General features: G+C 48.5%; 1 long non-coding RNA gene across 3 annotated transcripts in view; it reads left to right on the top strand.

Annotated features, from left to right (window-relative positions):
• LOC140001932 (uncharacterized) overlaps positions 1 to 15,535 on the top strand; it is a 43,965-nt gene that overhangs the window by 8,051 nt on the left and 20,379 nt on the right. The gene's annotated exons all lie outside the window — the stretch shown is intronic.

The following is a 15,535-nucleotide window of genomic DNA, read 5'->3' as shown; positions in this document are numbered from 1 at the left end:
TCTTGTTTGCAGTTTGCATTCTGTTGAGCTAAAGCAGATTTCAAAAAACAAACAACAATAAAATTCTACCATTGGGTGATGTGTTGTGAAGGCAATGATCATTTAATCGCTTTGTTTTCCTAGGTGGTGTGGATGATACTGGCTGCACTGTTAGAGCTTGGATTCGGAGAGGAAGAGGTGAGCAGAACCGTATGTTGCATCAGCAGTAGTCAGCATTGTGGAGCAGGTGGGCATCGTGGCCGGCGTGTTAGTGAATGCTGTTACTCTGTTTTTGCAGCTGATGGTGAGCCTTCAATTGACTAAGATGAGAATCGGTGCCTGTGCATTTCTTGAGGCGGAGGGACTTTACCATCCAGCAACCTGAGAGCTAAGTTGTGGGGCACCTGGTATTTGCATATCTGGGGTGGCTAATGGGAGCTGGGAGCCAGAGCAGGATGGAGCCAGCTGGCTGAATAGACTTGGTGCCACTGTGAGGGTGGTTGAGGCTGGGTCACGTTCAGGCTGCTTGTGGCTGGGTCACCAGGCTAATAGAAGAAGCGGGATTATTTTGTAGCTTGAGTGCGTGCGCCAGGCAGGACAGTTTCCTTCAGTTTGTCTGTCTTGTAGTGTTGCTTCTGCAGTGTCTGTTCTGTGCTTCTCGGGTCTTGATATCCTCCTGGCTTTTTAGACCGGACTGACCAGACAGGCGACTTGGTAGCGGTGCTGAAGGGCCTCAATGCTTGTTTTGTCATCATGGCTCTGATCAAGCAGCAACTGCAAGACAAGAAGTGCTCGAAAGTGCAGATCTGTTTCATGTCTTGTGCATCATATTTGGTTTGAGATCACATCTGTTTCCATTCTCACTCTTGCAGAAGTCATCTGGGCCACGTCAGGAGCTTTTGCTTGGGAATTGATTTCCTGAGCGTTGTCTTAGGGGGTTTTCAGTCCCCATCCTTCTGGTCTCTTGTCTTGAAGGCAGGCTTTTTAGGCCTCCATCATCCCAGTTCTGGCAGTTGCTTCCAGTCGTGTGTCGTGACATTTGAGTCTCTGGTAGGGTCTGGTGCAGAGCACCTGTTCTGACTTGCTGTTGCCGTAGGGCTTTCTTTTTGGGGGTCACTTTTTCTTGCGCCATGTGTTGTGTGTTTTGTTTGTAGTGTTTTTGGCGTGCCTGTGTGTGTACGTGTTTGGTCTGGACTTGTCCTGCCTGGCAGTTAGTGATGACAGCTAACATGGCACTGCATGGGTGTGCTAATACATTGTCCAGACTGTATTGGCGAAGACATCTGGTCTGCCTCTGGGCACGTACTGAAGGGCAGCTGGCACAGTCATCTCTGGTGGTTGGCAGATGGGGATTTGGGAGAGTATATCTGCTTGTGAGCAGCTGCTCGCATAGTGCTTGAACGGTGTGCTTGAGGAGGTCTGTTGAATCTTGAAAGCTTACAGATATGGGGTTTTGAAATGTTTATTTTTATTTCTTTCCTGTCCCCAGTAGAGTGTAAACCCTAGGAGGAACCTGTCACAGGAAAGAGCTCCTTCTGGAACTGTTCAGCACTCAGTAGGCAACTTTTGTTTAATTTGTTTAAGGTGAAACACAGTGTACAAGACGGGACTTGACCATAGCTGCTTTTGGCAAGGTGAGCGATGAACAGATGTAGCAGGTACTTTAGGGGTGCAGTTGTCACTGCAGTTACTTAACTACACAAAGTACAGTACAAATCCTGTTTATATTTCAGGGGTGTTGTAGCTGGCCAAAGAGAGCAGATGGAAGCATCTTCCTTGAGGGTAGGTGAGGGGGCCGAGGTAAGGGAGCAGCTGAGAGTAACTGTCCCAGCTGTGCTGTGGCTTTGGGTGCTGTTTCAGCCTATGCTTTTGTTTCTCTTTTGCAGGTGTGTCGCACAGGCTGAGTGGGGCCAAGCTGCACTCTGAAGAGCAGCACGAGAAGGGCGGGCTGTTTGTGAGCTGGATTGGAGCAGAACTGCCAAGTAGCACGAGGTGAGTGCGAAGGGATCCATCTTGCTTTGCAGGTGCCATGGCAGGCTCTCCACAGAAGCGGTTGAGGATTTGAGAAGAGGTTGCAGATGATCAAGGAGCGACACGTGCAGGGATGGCTTGAAAACGGTATGGCTGCTTTCTCTTCTGTTTATCAGGTGTCCCAGGCAACGTGGGCTGTGATGTTAGTCTTTAGAATAGGAACAAAGCAGGTGCTGATGGACGTCTTCTTTGGTAGGCAAAGAGGTGTCCGAAGCCCCGTCCTGTGTAGCCTGAGCACGCCTCGCTGAGTATGAAGCTTGCTTTCCAGCAGTTCCCAAAACTGTTGAAGCTGAAATGCTGTGTCTGTGTTTGTGTTGGGGTTGCACCTTGGTGAGTGTCGGGATGGGTTTTAATTCAGTGAAGCGGAGGGCCTAGCCCCAGTGTCCTATAGTGTGTTTGACCCATCAGCACAGCCTTTTGGTTCTCAGGTAGCCTACTGAAGTAAGTGATTTTTCCTGTGAGTGGAATGCAATTGATTTTTTTCTTTTTTTGGCGTGTAATCAGTTTTGCTCCTAGACTTTTCTTTCTATGTAAATAAAAGATACGAAGAAAAAGAAAAGGTACGTTGTTTTTGGGAAACCGTGGGGTAGGGTTCCTTGACCACATAATTGCAGTAGTGCCTAGAGAGTGAGCAGGGTCACCTCCTTCATCTCTAGAAAGTAAGTCTGTTTGGGCACACTTCAGCGTGGTGCCACCTGGGCACGTTTCTCAGGTGGAGCTACTGAGCAGGTGAGGTAAAGGAGGTGGGAACAGAGAGGTATTGCACAATGATATGTTGCCTTAGTAGTAGTGAACGTTCTGCAGGAGGTGGGTATTAGGCCTGGCATGCTGGTGAATGCTGGTTCTCTGTGTTTACAGATGGGTTGAGTCTGTTTAATTCCAGTTCAAAAAGTTTCAGTTACTAGCTTGGTGATATTTTCAATTCAATATTAAAACCTGCAGAGAAAGCAAAAGGGAATTTTTGCTTCTAGAATCACCGCAGATACCTTGTCTGCTCTCTGTATGCTTTTGAGATAAAGCTGATTTTAAAAAAAGAAAGAAAAAAAAAATCTGCTTTTCTTGCTCTCTTCCTACTCTCTTGTGCTTTGCCCCTCACCTTTCCCAGGTGATTGGGTTTGGGTGCTGGGCGGGGACAAAAGGTATATGAGCCCCAGGCATGGCATCAGAGAGCTCCTTCTGCCTGGGCTGCTCTTTGGGGTCAGTGCTTTGTGTTTCCTTCAGTCAGTTGCAAGGTTCTCTAGGCAGGCTGGAGTTCATGGAGTTCTAGATTTCTAAGTGCTTGGAATTCTAGATTTCTAAGTGCTTGAAATAGAGGGATATTTAGTAGAGGCTGCTGTCTCACTGTTTTTGGGATGGTCATATATGCTCGTGTTTTTGAGCTGTATTTTAATCTCTACATGTATAAAAACACTTGTTTTAGTCTCCTGGAGAGTTTCAGCAGCTTGATTACATGCTACATGTGGCTTGACAGTGTAGATGCAGCATTGCCAAGAGACTGAGCAGGGTTGTATCAGAGTCACCTTTTTTATCTGCAAAGGGTAAGTCTGTGACTACCCCTGCCAGGGCTGCTGTGTGTGCATGTCTTTTTGGCATTTGTGGTGCTCAGTTGTTTTTTTGTATGTTTTAACTTTCTGTTTTTCTGAGCAGTAAATAGTGTGTGTGCTGAGCGTGGTTGGCAGGAGGAGGTGGGGAGCTGCTCAGGACTGGTAGGTTTGGTTTCTAGGAGTGTGCGGCAGCCTTCCTGTGCGATGCGACTGGTTGTTGGGTGGGAACGTTCCAGCTTGTGTGTCTTAGGCAATGTAGCTTGTGTAGTGTGTGTTGTGTGGCCTGGGCAGAGTTTGCTGTGGTGCTGTGAGCGAAGAATCTGAGTTAGAGCTGATGAGCAGCTGAAGTACCGGAGCTGAGAAGAGAGAGGCATTGCAGCAGGTACGCTGTGGCTGTGAGGTGCTTCAGAGTGTGCTTTTCTCTTGCCTCTGCAGGTGCTTTGTGCAGTTGTGGAGAGGGAAGGGAAATCCTCATGTCACGAAGCTCTGAGGGAAGGTGAGTGGTGTCAGCCTGGTCATCCCTTATCTGAAGCGAAGGGAAGACGCTCAGGTGTTTCCCTCAGAGGGTCCGGGGTGAGACTGTTTGGGATAGAGGAGCAGCGTAGCAGGTGGGTGCTTGCAAGCACAGTGGTCATTTTGTCCTTTTATGTTCCCAGGTGGCGTGGGTGATGCTGGCCGCTCCTTTCAAGCTTGGACCTAATTTGCAGGTCCAGAGGCAAGTGGCCTGCTGTTTTGAAAGGATAAAAGTAAAGCTGGGGTTGCTTATGTTGTTGAGGAACGGGTGCTACTGCTGGCAGCTGAACGTTTATCTTCTGCCTGTGTCTTTCCTTTGTTCAGGGTGAAATGCAGTGTGCAGTTCGCAGTGCAGGACCTCTCGACCCGAGCTGCCTCTGCAGTGACTCTGGTGCGTGATGAGCAGAGGTAACTGTTGTTTTTGGGGTGTGGTTGTCACTGCAGTTATTTTCCTACATCCAATAGAGTAAAATTCCAGTTTGCCTTTTAGAGATGCTATAAGTGGGTGAAGAGAACAGATGGAAGCATGTGCCACGTGGGGCAGGCAAGCGGCTGAGGTACAGGAGGGGATGAGAGTATGTGATTTTTTTCCCGGGGCTGGAATGGAATTAATTTTGTTGGTGTATAATCTGTTCTCCTCCTGGATTTTTCTTTCAATGTAAATAGAAGTTTGAGCTAATTCCAGTTAAGAAAGTTCCAGTTAATTGCAGGGTCATGTTGTCCTTTCAATGTTATAAGCTGCAGCAAAAGCATGGGGATTGTTGCTTCTAGAAACACCCCAGTTCTCTTGTTTGTGCTCTGCATGCTGTTGAGCTAAGGCAGATTTAAAAAAAAGAAATAAAGGAAACACACACAAAAACCACCTCCAACAACAAAAAACACCATTGGCTGACTTGTTCTGAATGCAACGATCATTTAATCCCTTTATTTTCCCAGGTGGTGTGGATGATACTGGCTGCACTGTTGGAGCTTGGACTCGGAGAGGAACAGGTGAGCACAATCGTATGTTGCATCAGTAGTAGTCAGCATTGTGGAGAAGGTGAGCAATGGGGCTGGTGTCCTAGTGAATGCTGTTTCTCTGTTTTTGCAGCTGATGATGAGCCTTCAGTTGACTAAGATGACAATCGGTGCCTGTGTATTTCTTGAGGCAGAGGGACTTTACCATGCAGCAACCTGAGAGCTAAGTTGGGGGGCACCTGGTATTTGCATATCTGGGGTGGCTAATGGGAGCTGTGAGCCAGAGCAGCGTGGTGCCTGCTGGCTGAATAGACTTGGTGCCACTGTGAGGGTGGTTGAGGCTGAGTCACGTTCAGGCTGCTTGTGGCTGGGTCACCAGGCTAATAGAAGAAGCGGGATTATTTTGTAGCTTGAGTGCGTGCGCCAGGCAGGACAGTTTCCTTCAGTTTGTCTGTCTTGTAGTGTTGCTTCTGCAGTGTCTGTTCTGTGCTTCTCGGGTCTTGATATCCTCCTGGCTTTTTAGACCGGACTGACCAGACAGGCGACTTGGTAGCGGTGCTGAAGGGCCTCAATGCTTGTTTTGTCATCATGGCTGTGATCCGAGCACTTCTTGTCTTGCAGTCGCTGCTTGAACTGCAGATCTGTTTGAGGTCTTGCGATCTCAAAACGAATATGATGCACATCTGTTTCCATTCTCACTCTTGCAGAAGTCATCTGGGCCGCATCAGGAGCCTTTGCTTGGGAATCGAATTCCTAAGTGTCGTCTTAGGGGGTTTTCAGTCCCCATCCTTCTGGTCTCTTGTCTTGAAGGCAGGCTTTTTAGGCCTCCATCATCCCAGTTCTGGCAGTTGCTTCCAGTCGCGTGTCGTGACATTTGAGTCTCTGGTAGGGTCTGGTGCAGAGCACCTTTTCTGACTTGCTGTTGCCGTAGGGCTTTCTTTTTGGGGGTCACTTTTTCTTGTGCCTTGTGTTGTGTGTTTTGTTTGTAGTGTTTTTGGCGTGCCTGTGTGTGTGTATGTGTTTGGTCTGGAGCTGTCCTGCCTGGCAGTTAGTGATGACAGCTAACGTGGCAGTGCATGGGTGTACTAATACATTGATGGGACTGTGTTGGTGAAGACATCCTGTCTGCCTCTGGGCATGTACTGAAGGGCAGCTGGCACAGTCATCTCTGTGGTGTTTGTCAGATGTGGGGGTGGGAGAGTATATCTCCTTGTGAGCAGCTGTTTGTATAGTTCTTGAATGGTGTGCTTGAGGAGGTCTGTTGAATCTTGAAAGCTTACAGATATGGGATTTTGCTTTTTTTTATTTCTTTCCTGTCCCCATTAGAGTGTAAACCCTAGGAGGAACCTGTCACAGGAAAGAGCTCCTTCTGGAACTGTCCAGCACTTGGTAGGCAACTTCTGTTTAATTTGTTAAAGCTGAAACACAGTGTACAACACGGGACTTGACGATAGCTGCTTTTGGCAAGGTGAGCGATGAACAGATGTAGCTGGTACTTTAGGGGTGCAGTTGTCACTGCAGTTAGTTAACTGCACAAAATACAGTAAAAATCCTGTTTATATTTCAGGGGTGTTGTAACTGGCCTAAGAGAGCAGGTGGAAGCGTCTGCCTCGAGGGCGGGTGAGGAGGCCGAGGTAAGGGAGCAGATGAGAGTAACTGTCCCAGCTGTGCTGTGTCTTTGGATGTTGCTTCAGCCTGTGCTTTTCTTTTTGTTTCACTTTTTTCTCATACAGGCTGAGTGGGGCCAAGCTGCACTCTGAAGAGCAGCACGAGAAGGGCGGGCTGGTTGTGAGCTGGATTGGAGCAGAACTGCCAAGTAGCATGAGGTGAGTGCGAAGGGTATCCGTCTTGCTTTGCAGGTGCCATGGCAGGCTCTCCACAGAAGCGGTTGAGGATTGGAGAAGAGGTTGCAGATGATCAAGGAGCGACACGTGCAGGGATGGCTTGAAAACGGTATGGCTGCTTTCTCTTCTGTTTATCAGGTGTCCCAGGCAATGTGGGCTGTGGTGTTAGTCTTTAGAATCGGAACAAAGCAGGTGCTGAAATGCTGTGTCTGTTTTTTTTTTTTGTGTTGGGGTTGCACCTTGATGAGTGTAGGGATGGGTTTTAAGTGGGTGCAGTGGAGAGCCTGGCCCCAGTGTCCTGTAGTGTGTTTTGACCCATCAGCATAGCCTTTTGGTTCTCAGGTAGCCTACGGAAGTTATTTTTTCCTGTGAGTGGAATGGAACAGAATTATTTTTTGGTGTGCAATCTGTTCTGCTCCTAGATTGTTCTTTCTATGTAAATGAATGATCGAGGTAATTCCAGATGGAAAAAGAAATCAATTGCTTACTTAGTTGTATTGTCCTTTTAATATTCAAAGCTACAGCAAAAGCATGGGGATTTTTGTTTCTAGAAACACCCTAGCTCTCCTGTCTGCACTTTGTATGCTGTTGAGCTAAGCCTTATAAAGAAGTAAATAAACCACAGCTGCTGCTCCTCCTCTTTTTGTTTTTTTTTTTTTCTGCTTTCCCCAAGCACTTTCCCAGGTGGTTGGCTTCAGGGTTCAGGTGAGACCTAGTGGTAACTGAGTTGCAGGTGTGCCATCAGAGAGCTCCTTCTGCCTGGGCTGCACTTTTGGGTAAGTGCTTTGTTTTTCTTTCAGTTGTTTGGAGGGTACTTTAGGTGGGTCAGAGTCTATGGACTGATGCATTTTGAAGTAGAAACTGGTACTCCTATCTTTTTGAGTTGGTAACTGGTAGGATCTGTCACTGTAAAGCAATCTAGTAGTAGGTGCCTGTATTGCACACAGCTCTTCCTCAGGTGAGTAGTTATAATGGCAGTTTTACGGATAGTATGGTGATGTTACTTTGTGTGTTTGCTTTGTGGTTCTGGTTCCCTTCTGATTTTTGCAGAATTACGGGGCTTTTTGTGAGTCTTTGCCTGTATGTCAAATATTATCAAAGTTACAACCTTGCTGTTAAAGTGATGGAGCAGGGTTTAGGAGAAATGTATGATGGAGGCTCCCTGTGTGAGCATGTGTCTGAAAATGGCAGCAGTGGGCACGTAAGGGGTAGTCTGTTTCAGGTTTAGGGACAGTTTGTTGTATTTCTGGAGCTTTTGCCTGTGGGTTTTCTGTCTGTCGAGTGTTTAGACCTTGCAGCCTTCTAGTCTTGATGTGCTTGAAGTGACTTATTACAAGTATGTTTATGAGGGGTTGCCAGGTACATTGTTTTTGGGAAACAGTGGAGTAATGTCTCTTGACCGCTTAAGTGCAGTAGTGCCTAGAGAGTGAGCAGGCTCACCACCTTCTTCTGTGCAGAATAAGTCCGCCCGGGCCCATTGCGGCGCTGCCTGGGCACACTTCTCAGGTAAATGTAGTGAGCAGATGAGGGAAAGGAGCTGGGAACAGAGATGTATTGCACAGTAGCATGTTGCATCAGTAGTAGTCAGCGTTGCGGAGGAGGTGGGTGTCAGGGCTGGCATGCTAGTGAATGCTGGTTCTCTGTATTTGCAAGTGATGATGAACCTGTTGGACGTAATTCCATTTGAAAAAGTTCCAGTTACTGGCCTGGTTGTGTTGTCCTTTCAATGTTAAAAGCTGCAGCAAAAGCATGGGGATCGTTGCTTCTAGAAACACCACAGGTCACCTGTCTGCTCTCTGCATGTTTTTCCAGTAAAGCAGATCTTAAAAAAAAAAAACAAAGAAAATAATAAAAAACAGCTGCTGCTGCTCCTGCTTTCTTTCTACTTCCTTGTGCTTTGCCCCTCCCCTTTTCCAGGTGATTGGGTTTGGGTGCTGGGCGGGGCCAAATGGTATATGAGCCCCAGGCATGCTATCAGAGAGCTCCTTCTGCCTGGGCTGCTCCTTGGGGTAAGTGCTTTGTTTTTCCTTCAGTCGGTTGCAGGGTTCTTTAGGCAGGCTGGAGTTTATAGATTTCTATAATTTTTAAGTGCTTGGAATTCACTTAATAGAGGGATGTTTAATAGAGGTTTCTGGCTCACTGTTTTTTTGGGATGGTGGGATACTCTTCTGTTTTGAGCTGTATTTTAATCTCTAGATGTATAAACCCACTTGTGTAATTCTCCAGAGGACTAAAACCAGCTTGATTGCATGGTACCTGTGGCTTGGTAGCGTAGATGCAGCATTACCAAGAGCCTGAGCAGGGTTGTATCAGAGTCACCTCTTTCATCTGCAAAGGGTAAGTCTGTGATTACCTCTGCCGAGGCTGCTGTGTGCGCGTGTCTTTTTCGCATTTGTGGAGCTCGTTTTTTTTTTTGTTTTTTGTGTGTGTTTATGTTCTAACTTTTTTTTTTTGAGGGGTGAATAGTGTGTGTGCTGAGCGTGGTTGGCAGGAGGAAGCGGGGAGCTCCTCAGGACTGGTAGGTTTGGTTTCTAGGAGTGTGCAGCAGCCTTCCTGTGCGATGCGACTGATTGTTGGGTGGGAATGTACCAGCTTGTGTGTGCTGGGCAATGTAGCTTGTGTAGTGTGTGTTGTGCGGCCTGGGCAGAGTTTGCTGTGGCGCTGTGAGCGTAGAATCTCAGAGCTGGTGAGCAGCTGAAGTACCGGAGCTGGGAAGAGAGAGGTCTTGCAGCAGGTACGCTGTGGCTGTTTCAGAGTGTGCGTTTCTCTTGCCTCTGCAGGTGCTTTGTGCAGTTGTGGAGAGGGAAGGGAAATCCTCATGTCACGAAGCTCTGAGGGAAGGTGAGTGGTGTCAGCCTGGTCATCGCTTATCTGAAGCGAAGGGAAGACGCTCAGGTGTTTCCCTGTGAGGGTCTTAGGTGAGGCTGTTTGGGATAGAGGAGCAGTGTAGCAGGTGGGTGCTTGCAAGCACAGTGGCCATTGTATCCTTTTGTGTTCCCAGGTGGCGTGGGTGATGCTGGCCGCTCCTTTCAAGCTTGGACCTAATTTGCAGGTCCAGAGGCAAGTGGCCTGCTGTTTTGAAAGGATAAAAGTAAAGCTGGGGTTGCTTATGTTGTTGAGGGATGGGTGCTACTGCTGGCAGCTGAATGTTTATCTTCTTCCTGCCTTTCTCCTTTGTTCAGGTTGAAATGCAGTGCGCAGTGCAGGACCTCTCGACCCAAGCTGCCTCTGCAGTGACTCTGGTGCGTGATGAGCAGAGGTAGCTGTTATTTTTGGGGTGCGGTTGTCACTGCAGTTATTTTCCTACATTCAATAGAGTAAAATTCCAGTTTGCCTTTTAGAGGTGCTATAAGTGGGTGAAGAGAACAGATGGAAGCATGTGCCACGTGGGGCAGGCAAGCGGCTGAGGTACAGGAGGGGATGAGAGTATGTTGGGAATTGGCATAATTGTTCGATCTAAGCTTGCCTTAAGCAACCAGGGGTAGGCCTTAGAAATCTCAGGGCCTGCTGTAGCTGAGCAAACCAAGCTGCCAGAGTAACTGTGAGAAGCTCCCACGGAAATGACTCCCACATCACCCAATTAAGGAACTCAGAAAATATTGTTATCAGCAGCTGGCCTCAAGGACTAGGCCTATGTGAACGTTAAGCACAAAGGGGGTTGTTTTCCTAACTTCTAATCAAAAGGGGGGTTCTTTTCTTGCAGGTGGTGTTATTTTCTTAACGGTTTGTCTGAGTGCTTTTGACCAATAATCTTGTGTGAAACACTGTCCATCCCTGTAAAGTTCACTATAAAAGTTAGGCTATTCGGGCAATAAAATGGTGAAGCATGATCTGACTCTGCTGGTGTCTGTCGTGCTTTCGTCCGTGCTTCGCAACAAGAGTGTGTGATTTTTTTCCTGGGGATGGAATGGAATTCATTTTGTTGGCATATAATCTGTTCTGCTCCTAGATTTTTTTTCAATGCAAATAAAAGTTTGAGCTAATTCCATTTGAAAAAGTTCCAGTTACTTGCTGGGTCGTGTTGTCCTTTCAATGTTAAAAGCTGCAGCAAAAGCATGAGGATTGTTGCTTCTAGAAACACCCCAATTTTCTTGTCTGCAGTCTGCATGCTGTTGAGCAAAAGCAGATTTCAAAAAAAAAAAACCCAAAAAACAGGAAACACACAAAAAACAATAAAAATAACACCATTGGGTCACTTGTGAATGCAACGATCATTTAATCCCTTTGTTTTCCTAGGTGGTATGGGTGATACTGGCTGCACTGTTGGAGCTTGGATTCGGAGAGGAAGAGGTGAGCAGAACCATGTGTTGCATCAGCAGTAGTCAGCATTGTGGAGCAGGTGGGCATCGTGGCCGGCGTGCTAGTGAATGCTGTTACTCTGTTTTTGCAGCTGATGATGAGCCTTCAATTGACTAAGATGACAATCGGTGCCTGTGCATTTCTTGAGGTGGAAGGAATTTACCATCCAGCAACCTGAGAGCTAAGTTGGGGGGCGCCTGGTATTTGCATATCTGGAGTGGCTAATGGGAGCTGGGAGCCAGAGCAGCATGGAGCCAGCTAGCTGAATATACTTAGTGTCACTGTGAGGGTGGTTGAGGCTGGGTCACGTTCAGGCTGCTTGTGGCTTGGTCAACAGGCTAATAGAAGCAGCGGGATTATTTGGTAGCGTGAGTGCGTGCGCCAGGCAGGACAGTTTCCTTCTGTTCATCTGTCTTGTAGTGTTGCTTCTGCAGTGTCTGTTCTGTGCTTCTCGGGTCTTGATATCCTCCTGGCTTTTTACACCGGACTGACCAGACAGGCAACTTGGTAGCTGTGCAGAAGGGCCTCAATGCTTGTTTTGTCATCATGGCTCTGATCAAGCAGCGACTGCAAGACAAGAAGTGCTCGAAAGTGCAGATCTGTTTCAGGTCTTGTGCATCATATTCGGTTTGAGATCGCGTCTGTTTCCATCCTCACTCTTGCAGAAGTCATCTGGGCCGCATCAGGAGCTCTTGCTTGGGAACTGATTTCCTGAGAGTTGTCTTAGGGGGTTTTCACTCTCCATCCTTCTGGTCTCTTGTCTTGAAGGCAGGCTTTTTAGGCCTCCATCATCCCAGTTCTGGCAGTTGCTTCCAGTCGCGTGTCGTGACATTTGAGTCTCTGGTAGGGTCTGGTGCAGAGCACCTGTATCTGACTTGCTGTTGCCCTAGGGCTTCCCTCTGGGGGTCACTTTTTCTTGCGCCGTGTGTTGTGTGTTTTGTTTGTAGTGTTTGTGGCGTGCCTGTGTGTGTGTTTGGTCCGGAGCTGTCCTGCCTGGCAGTTAGTGATTAATGTGGCAGGGCATGGGTGTACTAATACATTGTTTGTACTGTGTTGGGAAAGACATCCGGTCTGCCTCTGGGCACGTACTGAAGGGCAGCTGGCACAATCATGTCTGGTGGTTGGCAGTTGGGGATTTGGGAGAGTATATCTGCTTGTGAGCAGCTGCTCGCATAGTGCTTGAACGGTGTGCTTGAGGAGGTCTGTTGAATCTTGAAAGCTTACAGATATGGGGTTTTGAAATGTTTATTTTTATTTCTTTCCTGTCCCCAGTAGAGTGTAAACCCTAGGAGGAACCTGTCATGGGAAAGAGCTCCTTCTGGAACTGTTCAGCACTTGGTAGGCAACTTTCGTTTAATTTGTTTAAGGTGAAACACAGTGTACAACACGGGACTTGACCATAGCTGCTTTTGGCAAGGTGAGCGATGAGCAGATGTAGCTGGTACTTTAGGGGTGTAGTTGTCACTGCAGTTAGTTAACTGCACAAAATACAGTAAAAATCCTGATTATATTTCAGAGTTGTTGTAGCTGGCCTAAGAGAGCAGATGGAAGCATCTGCCTCGAGGGGAGGTGAGGGGGGCAGATGTAAGGCAGCAGATGAGAGTATCTCTCCCTCTGTCCTGTGGCTTTGGATGCTGCTTCAGCCTATGCTTTTGTTTCTCTTTTGCAGGTGTCTCGCACAGGCTGAGTGGGGCCAAGCTGCACTCTGAAGAGCAGCACGAGAAGGGCGGGCTGGTTGTGAGCTGGATTGGAGCAGAACAGCCAAGTAGCACGAGGTGAGTGTGAAGGTGTCGTGGTTTAACCCGGCTGGCAGCTAAACACCACGCAGCCGTTCGCTCACCCTCCCCCCTCCCTCTCTGGGACGGGGGAGAGAAATGGAAAGTGAAGCCCGTGAGTTGAGATAAAGACAGTTTAATAAGACAGGAAAATAATAATAACAAAATAATAATAAAATAATAACAATAATAATACAATGGTGATAATAGGAAAGTAATAATAGTATGTACAAACAAGTGATGCACAATGCAATTGCTCACCACCCGCTGACCGATGCCCAGCCTAACCCCGAGCAGTCCGGCCCCCTCCCCCCGGCTAGCCACACCTATATATTGTTTAGCATGACGTCAGATGGTATGGAATACCCCTTTGGCTAGTTTGGGTCACCTGTCCTGGGTCTGTCCCCTCCCAGCTCTTACTGCACCCCCAGCCTGCCCGTTGGCAGGACAGAGCAAAAGGCTGAGATGTCCTTGGCTTAGTAGAAGCACTGCTCTGCAACAATTAAAGCATCGGGGTGTTATCAGCACTCTTCTCATCCTAAGCCAAAACACAGCATTCCACCAGCTACTAGGAAGAAAATTAATTCTGTGCTAACTGAAACCAGGACAGAAGGGTATCCATCTTGCTTTGCAGGTGCCATGGCAGGCTCTCCACAGAAGCGGTTGAGGATTGGAGAAGAGGTTGCAGATGATCAAGGAGCGACACGTGCAGGGATGGCTTGAAAAGGGTATGGCTGCTTTCTCTTCTGTTTATCAGGTGTCACTGGCGACGTGGGCTGTGATGTTAGTCTTTAGAATCGGAACAAAGCAGGTGCTGAAATGCTTTGTTTTTTTTGTGTTGGGCTTGCACCTTGATGAGTGTAGGGATGGGTTTTAAGTGGGTGCAGCGGAGGGCCTGAACCCCAGTGTCCTGTAGTGTGTTTTGACCCATCATCATAGCCTTTTGGTTCTCAGGTAGCCTACTGAAGTAAGTGATTTTTCCTGCGAGTGGAATGGAATTGTTTTTTTTTCCATGTAATTTGTTCTCCTCCTAGATTTTTCTTTTTATGTAAATAAAATATTGAGCTAATTCCAGAGGGGAAAAAAAATCAGTTTACTTTCTTAATCAGTTTGTCCTTTTAATATTCAAAGCTGCAGCAACAGCATGGGGATTTTTGTTTCTAGAAACACGCTAGCTCTCCTGTCTTCACTCTGCATGCAGTTGAGCTAAGCCATATAAATGAATAAAGAAACCACAGCTACTGCTCGTTTCTGATTTTTTTTTTTTTGTGCTTTCCCCCTTGCACTTTCCCAGGTGATTGGCTTCAGGGTCCAGGTGAGACCTAGTGGTAACTGAGTTGCAGGTATGCCATCAGAGAGCTCCTTCTGCCTGGGCTGCACTTTTGGGTAAGCGTTTGGTTTTATTTCAGTTGGTTGCAGGGTTCTTTAGTTGGGTCAGAGTCTATGGACTGATGCGTTCTGAAGTAGAAACCGGTACGCATATCTTTTTGAGTTGGTAACTGGTAGGATCTGTCACTGTAAAGCAATCTAGTAGTAGTATGTGCCTGTATTGCACGCAGCTCTTCCTCAGGTGAGTAGTTGTTATGGCAGTTTTACGGATAGTATGGTGATGTTACTTTGTGTGTTTGCTTTGTGGTTCTGGTTCCCTTCTGATTTTTGCAGAATTACGGGGCTTTTTGTGATTCTTTGCCTGTATGTCAAATATTATCAAAGTTACAACCTTGCTGTTAAAGTGATGGAGCAGGGTTTAGTTGAAATGTATCATGGAAGCTCCCTGTGTGAGCATGTGTCTGAAAATGGCAGCAGTGGGCACGTAAGGGGTAGTCTGTTTCAAGTTTAGGGACAGTTTGTTATATTTCTGGAGCTTTTGCCTGTGTGTTTTCTGTCTGTCGAGTGTTTAGACCTTGCAGCCTTTTAGTCTTGATGTCCTTGAATTGACATATTAGAAGTATGTTTATTAGGTGTTTCCAGGTAGTTGTTTTTGGGAAACAGTGGGGTAATGTCTCTTGACCGCATAAGTGCAGTACTGCCTGGAGAGTGAGCAGGCTCACCTTCTTCTCTGCAGAATAAGTCCGCCCGGGCCCATTTCGGCGCGGCGCCGCCCGGGCCCATTTCGGCGCGGCGCCGCCCGGGCCCATTTCGGCGCGGCGCCGCCCGGGCCCATTTCGGCGCGGCGCCGCCCGGGCCCATTTCGGCGCGGCGCCGCCCGGGCCCATTTCGGCGCGGCGCCGCCCGGGCCCATTTCGGCGCGGCGCCGCCCGGGCCCATTTCGGCGCGGCGCCGCCCGGGCCCATTTCGGCGCGGCGCCGCCCGGGCCCATTTCGGCGCGGCGCCGCCCGGGCCCATTTCGGCGCGGCGCCGCCCGGGCCCATTTCGGCGCGGCGCCGCCCGGGCCCATTTCGGCGCGGCGCCGCCCGGGCCCATTTCGGCGCGGCGCCGCCCGGGCCCATTTCGGCGCGGCGCCGCCCGGGCCCATTTCGGCGCGGCGCCGCCCGGGCCCATTTCGGCGCGGCGCCGCCCGGGCCCATTTCGGCGCGGCGCCGCCCGGGCCCATTTCGGCGCGGCGCCGCCCGGGCCCATTTCGGCGCGGCGC

Source organism: Anas platyrhynchos, chromosome 1 (assembly GCF_047663525.1).
Source record: "Anas platyrhynchos isolate ZD024472 breed Pekin duck chromosome 1, IASCAAS_PekinDuck_T2T, whole genome shotgun sequence".
Taxonomy (NCBI): domain Eukaryota; kingdom Metazoa; phylum Chordata; class Aves; order Anseriformes; family Anatidae; genus Anas; species Anas platyrhynchos.
This window is presented reverse-complemented; position numbering and strand designations above follow the sequence as displayed.